Source organism: Mastomys coucha, unplaced genomic scaffold, assembly GCF_008632895.1.
Source record: "Mastomys coucha isolate ucsf_1 unplaced genomic scaffold, UCSF_Mcou_1 pScaffold7, whole genome shotgun sequence".
In the NCBI taxonomy this organism is placed as follows: Eukaryota; Metazoa; Chordata; class Mammalia; order Rodentia; family Muridae; genus Mastomys; species Mastomys coucha.
This window is the reverse complement of record NW_022196913.1, coordinates 27521756-27528399: the sequence shown is the minus strand read 5'-3', so window position 1 is coordinate 27528399 and position 6644 is coordinate 27521756. Positions and strand designations below refer to the sequence as shown.

The window sequence follows — 6644 nt, the reverse complement described above, 5'->3', positions numbered from 1 at the left end:
TCCTCTTCTGGCCTCCTTGGGCATTTGTATTCTGGTGCCTGAATATACACATGACATAATTTTAAAATGTTAAACCCAAGATAAAACGATATAAATATATTTTCATTATATTGTATACATGTGTGCACATTTAAGAGGATAACCGGTCCCTAATGGTGGTGTGGGTTTGTTATTTTTGTTTTTGTTTTGGGATAGTAGTAGCTCTTTGGCCTGCGACTTTCTGAATAGTGCCCGTCTGTGCCTCTCAAGAGTAAGGATTACAAGCCCAGCCCAGCATACTTGGTCTTTTAAAAAAAATTATTTTATTTTTAATTCTGGGGATCAAATTCTCCTTCTCTCAAAAAAATTAACTGCCCTGCTAAAATGTCATGATTAAGCTTGCTTTGCCCAAGAGCCACACTTTGGCAGAGGCTCAGTAGTTTTGATAATCGAGTCTAATACACAATTCAAGGGGCTTGTGAGACAAGGATTTCCTAAGACAACTTTGGTGAATTACTGGATCAATAACGGGGACAGGGCGTTGGTGAAGTGAAGACCCAGCAGAGCTCTTGGACTTGCAGTCGGGGAACCTAGGGTCCTGACAGCCTGGCCGTAAAAGCAGTTTTAGTGCAGTGGCTTGCGACGTTTTAAGGGGCCGTGCCTCACGCCTCACGCTTGGCGCTTTTTAAAATCCTTCTTTGTTCGTGTCTATTTTTGTGCACAGCAAGGTCACCAGTTAGGTGACTGGAACTCTGAGGGTCCCTGGAGGACAGGACCAACGGTGTCTTCTCACCAAAAGGTCCCCGAAGAACAAACGACTAGGAGGTGTAGGCTGATGCGCTGCGTTGGCCTCCTCAGAGACTGCAGATATTCGTTGTCACAATTCGTTGTATTTTCTGGGCGACCCGAAAACACTCATTTCAAAATCCCAAGTTCTCAACTCTTTCGCGACTTCGTTAAAGAAAGACCGAATGACACAGAAGGTATCCCTGTCGCCTTTTCCGTTTCCCACTGAGGAAGATATAAAACGCCACGAAGCGCCTGGGTCCCCCAAACTTCTGGAACAGCTACGGGTCTAGTGACAGTGGTAAATCCTAGTTCAAGCTGAGCGGAGCTTGGCGCCACTGCAACTCAGGACAAGAGTGGATGCGCCGAGAGGACTGGTCCTTGAGACGGACTAGGGCGCGCTGGTCCTGCACTCTTGTCAACACGCAGCGACTCCGTCGACCGCGACAGTGTCCAGAGAGACCACATCCCACCCGCCGGGAACAACGCAGATCTGGGAACTAAAACCCCGCCTCTCCGGAGCCGCTGGTCCGAAGGCCCGTGTCAATATAGCACCCAGTAGGGAGGCGCGATGGAGGGAGGGTGGTGGTGGTGGTGGTGGAGGCCTGCCACCCACTGCGTCATCTAATTGTTTTTGGCGAATGTATTCTGAAATTGATTAAAATTGGCAAGACTTTAAATAGTCACTTGTGGGTAAGTGGGCTGCGTAAGTCCGTCGCGGCCAGAAGACGGAGTTGAGGAATGAGTGAGTGAGTGAGTGCAAGGTAACATTTGTTGCTGTGATAGAAAATTTTCTTTCTGTTCATAGAAACTTTCTACTTAGAATAAGGTGAGGTTTATAAATTTTTATATGTTAAAGAAAAACCTTAAAATTTCAAAAAAGAAAACGTAACCCTTTCTCATTTGGCAACTTTACCATCGAATATCCGTAGAGGTCATAGAGGTGGTCCTTACAACTGGCCGGTTAGCTCAGTTGGTTAGAGCGTGGTGCTAATAACGCCAAGGTCGCGGGTTCGATCCCCGTACGGGCCAAGTGTACTTTTAGCTACTGTGCTTGTACTTTTAGCTACTGTGCTTTGCCTTCAGAATAAAAGATGAAGCGAATATAGCATGGATCCATCTTGAATGTACTTCCTTTTGATTGCGCTATGCCATGTAGCTGCGTTCTTATTTTGTCCTGAAAACACTTCCTAGAGAACCTGAAGGAATCAGTCTGGAAGCATTGGAAAGCAGCAGTGAATACCTGGGTCTTTCTCCATGCCACATTTCCCTCAAAGTACCTCCCCTCCAGTCACACTGACTTTACCAGCTGACTTCCTGCAAAGCTGTGTGGATTAGAAGGCTGGGTAATGCTCCCAGAAAAACCCAGTCCTGGCCTCTGGCTGCCCCTTCATTTCTGTTTTCTGCCTTCTGCTAATCTAGAGACACTGAACTGAGGGATGTAGAGTTCAGAACCCCAAGTCCTTCATCAGTGTCCAACTGCTTAGTGAGGTCCAGAGCATCTTCCAGCAGAGATCTTTCCTAACAGTTTTCTGAACCTGAGCTTTGTCACTCCTAGCATTCCCAGGGAGCCTAGCAGAGGTCTGTGTTGTGGCATTTACAATGATCCTTTTAGTGAGCTTCCCTGTTACGTTATAGAAGGCAAATATCAAGACGATGTAATGCAATAAGCCAGATGTTCTCAGATATTTCTGCAAACTTTAGTTAAAGTGCTGTGGATTGAATTAGGGCTTTATAAGCTAGGCAAGCACCATGCCATTAAGCTACGTTCCAGCTCTTACATACGTTAGAGATTCACCTAAACAAGCCCCTCTGACCTGAGTGAGCAGGTTCACTTACAACTGCCCTTTGTTGTGTTTTATAAAAAGAGAAAGAAGCTAAGGATATGTGTGGTGGAGGCTCGGTATGGTGTGGGGGAAGCAGGTGCCTCTGCGGGCCCATGCTGAGGCATTTCTTCTTCCTTAGGGACCAGCCACAGGGCGTATAGTATAGAATAGAGTTTATTTAGGGCATGGGTGGGGGGAGTTGAGGGGGTAATAGAGACAGAGAAGGGGAGGGAGCAGGGGGAGAGAGAGAGAGAAAGGGAGAGAGAGAGAGAGAGAGAGAGAGAGAGAGAGAGAGAGAGAGCAAGCTCGGCTATAAGTGTGTGGAGAGAGTGGAAGGAAAAATGGGAAGAGGATAAGAGAGCAACAGTAAGAGAAGAGAATAGAAGAGAAGAGAGAGCGGAGGGGGCAAGCAGCCCCTTTTAGAGTGAGTCAGGCACACCTGGCTGTTGCCAGGTAACTGGGGCAGAGCCTAGATGAAATGCCAAACCCTTTGCCCCTCTCTTCCCACTTTTCACAACTATGGCATTCTCCTTCCTGCTCTTTTGTGTTGAAAAAGCAACATAACAGGTTATCTGTTCATTGACTGAATGAGTGAATAAGCAAATAGTTCTCTGTTCATACTGTTCTGTTATATCCTCCACTTCCATTTGTGTCGACATGACTAGAGACATTCCCCCTGCCCGCACCCCCCCCCCCAATCCACAAATAACCTGTGGTGTCCAGTTCCACTTGCCTTTAACTACTCTTAAAGATCTGTTGAGTTTATTCCAATTGATCAGGACTTGGTCACATTTGACCCTTTCCAGATGCAACAAAGACTCAGGTAGATTGAGTGTTTTTCACAGGGTCTCAGAGTTGGGAAGTGACAAGGCCTGGACTGGGAAGCAGAGGTTGAGTATCAAATAATGAGCTCTTCCTGTGCCCCAACTCCCCTGTCTCTGCCTGGTCTGCACAGTAACTCATCCGTTAACACTCCAAATATCGAATCTCCCGACCTCCACAGCCTTGAATTTAGACTCTTGGTTATAGTCTCCTCCCCAGAGCTGGGGCTCTGTTACCCTGGTACTCTGCCAAGGGAGTTAGTTCCAGATTAGGTTGGCAGTTAGGCCCCGACTGCAGGAGGAGATTCTCTTGGTGAAAAAGAACAACTGAGTATGTTCTCCCTAGAACAGCTTCTAGAGGGATGAGAGCAAATTGTTCATCTCCAGACCCAATGTCCTTCTCTGGACCGGGCTATATGTCTTCCAGCATTTCAGTAAGCAGAGACACCTGCAACTGAGCCTTGTGTCCAAGTGCTGCTGTTTTCTTACTTGTATAGATTGGAAGATTCCTCACCTGAGGTGCGGGAGGTACATTTGCAGACTGTGTCTCTGAACCCAATCCCAGAGCTTCTCTCCCTCTTCTGCCCCAGCTGTACCCTAGCGATCACTGTCCTTGGTCCTTTGTCCCTGATAGGAAAGCACGCCTACTGCTTCATTCTTACACACACACACACACACACACACACACAGACACACACACACACACAGAGAGACACAGACACACACACACACACACACACACACACACACACACACACACACACACCAGATTCCAGAACAGAAGAAAAATCTGTCCTTCACGGATGATTTCCCAGGTCAAATCGCCCACCACTCAGGAGCTATGGAATCAAGAATTTCCGCTCAGGTTTTTCCATCTGCCCTGGTGGAGGTGTCCTTTGTGGGTTTAATGGGTCTTTTCCACACAAGGAATGTCAGGAGGGAGCATTCTTAGTTAGAGCCTCTGACAGGAGGCAGGGCAGACTGCAGGACATTCCACAGGGCAGACTGCAGGACATTCCACAGGGCAGACTGCAGGGCATTCCACAGGGCAGACTGCAGGGCATTCCACAGGGCAGACTGCAGGACATTCCACAGGGCAGACTGCAGGACATTCCACAGGGCAGACTGCAGGGCATTCCACAGGGCAGACTACAGGACATTCCACACTGCCTTCTGAAGGTAAAGGCAAAAGGGGTTATTGCAGGAGAGTGGCGCTTGTGTAAAACACAGGGCGGAAAGGGGGACTGAAGAGCTGACACCTGGAGGAGAATGTTGTAGATGTCGGAGAGCTTTTAAGGGAACCCAGGCAAGCGGCTCAAACGGTCATAGCAAAGTGATTCTCAGTTTTTCCTCAGAGCTCAGAAATGAGAAACTTAAACTAGTAGGGAGGGGACACAATCCTCTGGCCAAGGGGAGATTTGTCCACATCGATGACGGTGGTGGTAGTGTGGGACGCCCCCTGCCGGCGAGGTGCAGAACTCCACTAACGCGGTACCTGTGAGCAAAAGGTGAAGAAAAGAAAGATTGCAGAGAAACACACTTAGAGTACTCACAGCGCAGCACGATATGAAGGATTAAGGAAGAAATCCCAAACCTGGTGGCACAGAAGAGGTTCTGACCCAGTGTCTGGAGAGGGAAAGAACAAATAGAGACACTCACAAACTTTTACCAAATGCACAAACTAAAGAGTACATGATGTGGGTATGACAAACTGGCATGTGAGTGTGTGCTAAAGGGAGCAAAAGCGTAAGACTTTTTTTTAAGTCTTCAATTTCCAAAATTGGAAAAGAAGATTGTCAGGCTTTTACTGGAAAAGTGCTGTGAAAATAACCGGAGGATGTGGGCATCGACCCCACTACCTCTCACATGCTAAGCGAGTGCTCTACCATTCGAGCTAATCCCCCAACAAAAGAAAAGGTTTTCTTGTACATCTTTTATGCTAAGAGTCTCATCAGAGGTACCTGGTATAGCTAGGACGCAGGAAAGCATAACAGTGGAGGCTGAAACTGTGAAGCTGAGATTGTCCTAACTCTCTAGAAGTGTAGGGAATGAGCTAAGAACCTGAAAACACAAGGGAAAATAAGGAAAAAAAAAAAAAGACACTGTTTCCGCCCGGTTTCGAACCGGGGACCTCTCGCGTGTGAGGCGAGCGTGATAACCACTACACTACGGAAACTCCCCACGACTTTATTTCTGTAACTTTACTACCCAAGATACCATAAAATTTGCTAAACTGTTATCTGGAAGCCTTTACAGTGAGAATTGCGACCAAACCAAAGATAAAAAGCTACAGTGGAGAGGCGACATCCTGTACGGGGAAGGATTAAAAGTTGGGAACTCAGCGGAAGGAGAAGCTTGTAGGAGTTGAGACTCATCAGCGCATCTCAGGGAAATCTCTTACGTGTCCAAACACAAAGACGAGAGGAGGATGGAAGTGCCTGATCAACTGGGACACTTCGAGGAGAAGGTTGTAGATGCCAGAGAGCTTTTGAACGACGATCCACAGGTGGCTCAAATAGTCACAACGTCGTGTTAAGAAGGGAAGATGCTCAATTTGTCACAGCGTTTAGAAATGAAAAAATTGAGACTAGTAGGGAGGGAGCCAGTTTCCACTCAGGGCAAATGGAGTTTTTGTTCTCTCCATGCTGGCTGCAGCAATGCAGGGTAGCTCCATGCCTGTGAGGCAAAGAAGAAAAAACTCTCACCATGGCGTAGAATGGGTAAAAGATGGACGAGAAAGAGGAAAATTCCAGAATGGCGGACAGAGCAGCTCAGTTTAAGGGGGAGAAGGGTCCCTAATATGGTCTCACAGAAAAGGTTCGCATTCAACGTTTGTAAACACAAGCATCCTTTAAATGCACCAATGTATGCATTTAAAATCAATGTATGCATAGTGTAGATGGTGGAATTCTTGTGCCACCCCTCCCACATACCACATATGTACACAAAGTAAATGCTTTAAAAGAAAATTATCCCTGAAATTCCAGGCATGTTGAGGCAGCCTAATTATATCTAAAGTTCAAACATTTTTTTTTTTAAGTTTTTTTTTTTCTTTTTGTTTTCAGTTTTAAATGCTGAGACAAAGACAATAAGTAAAGTTGACTTTTGCTGGCAGGGTCAGATACTACAAAGGGATCAGATGAAATAGACTCCCGGGTGGTGTTTGGATGGTTTATACATACTATGAGCCATGTTTATATGGTATAGACACTTGTGTTCCAAGCACCTTATC

At 46.6% G+C, this 6644-nt stretch overlaps 2 non-coding genes across 2 annotated transcripts; one reads left to right on the top strand and one right to left on the bottom strand.

The window, feature by feature from the left end:
* Positions 1-1723: 1723 nt before the first annotated feature.
* Trnai-aau lies at positions 1724-1797 on the top strand. Its single transcript has one exon. It is a non-coding gene; the product is annotated as a tRNA-Ile (tRNA).
* Positions 1798-5515: 3718 nt separating this feature from the next.
* On the bottom strand, positions 5516-5588 carry Trnav-cac. The gene has a single exon. It is a non-coding gene; the product is annotated as a tRNA-Val (tRNA).
* Positions 5589-6644: the final 1056 nt, after the last annotated feature.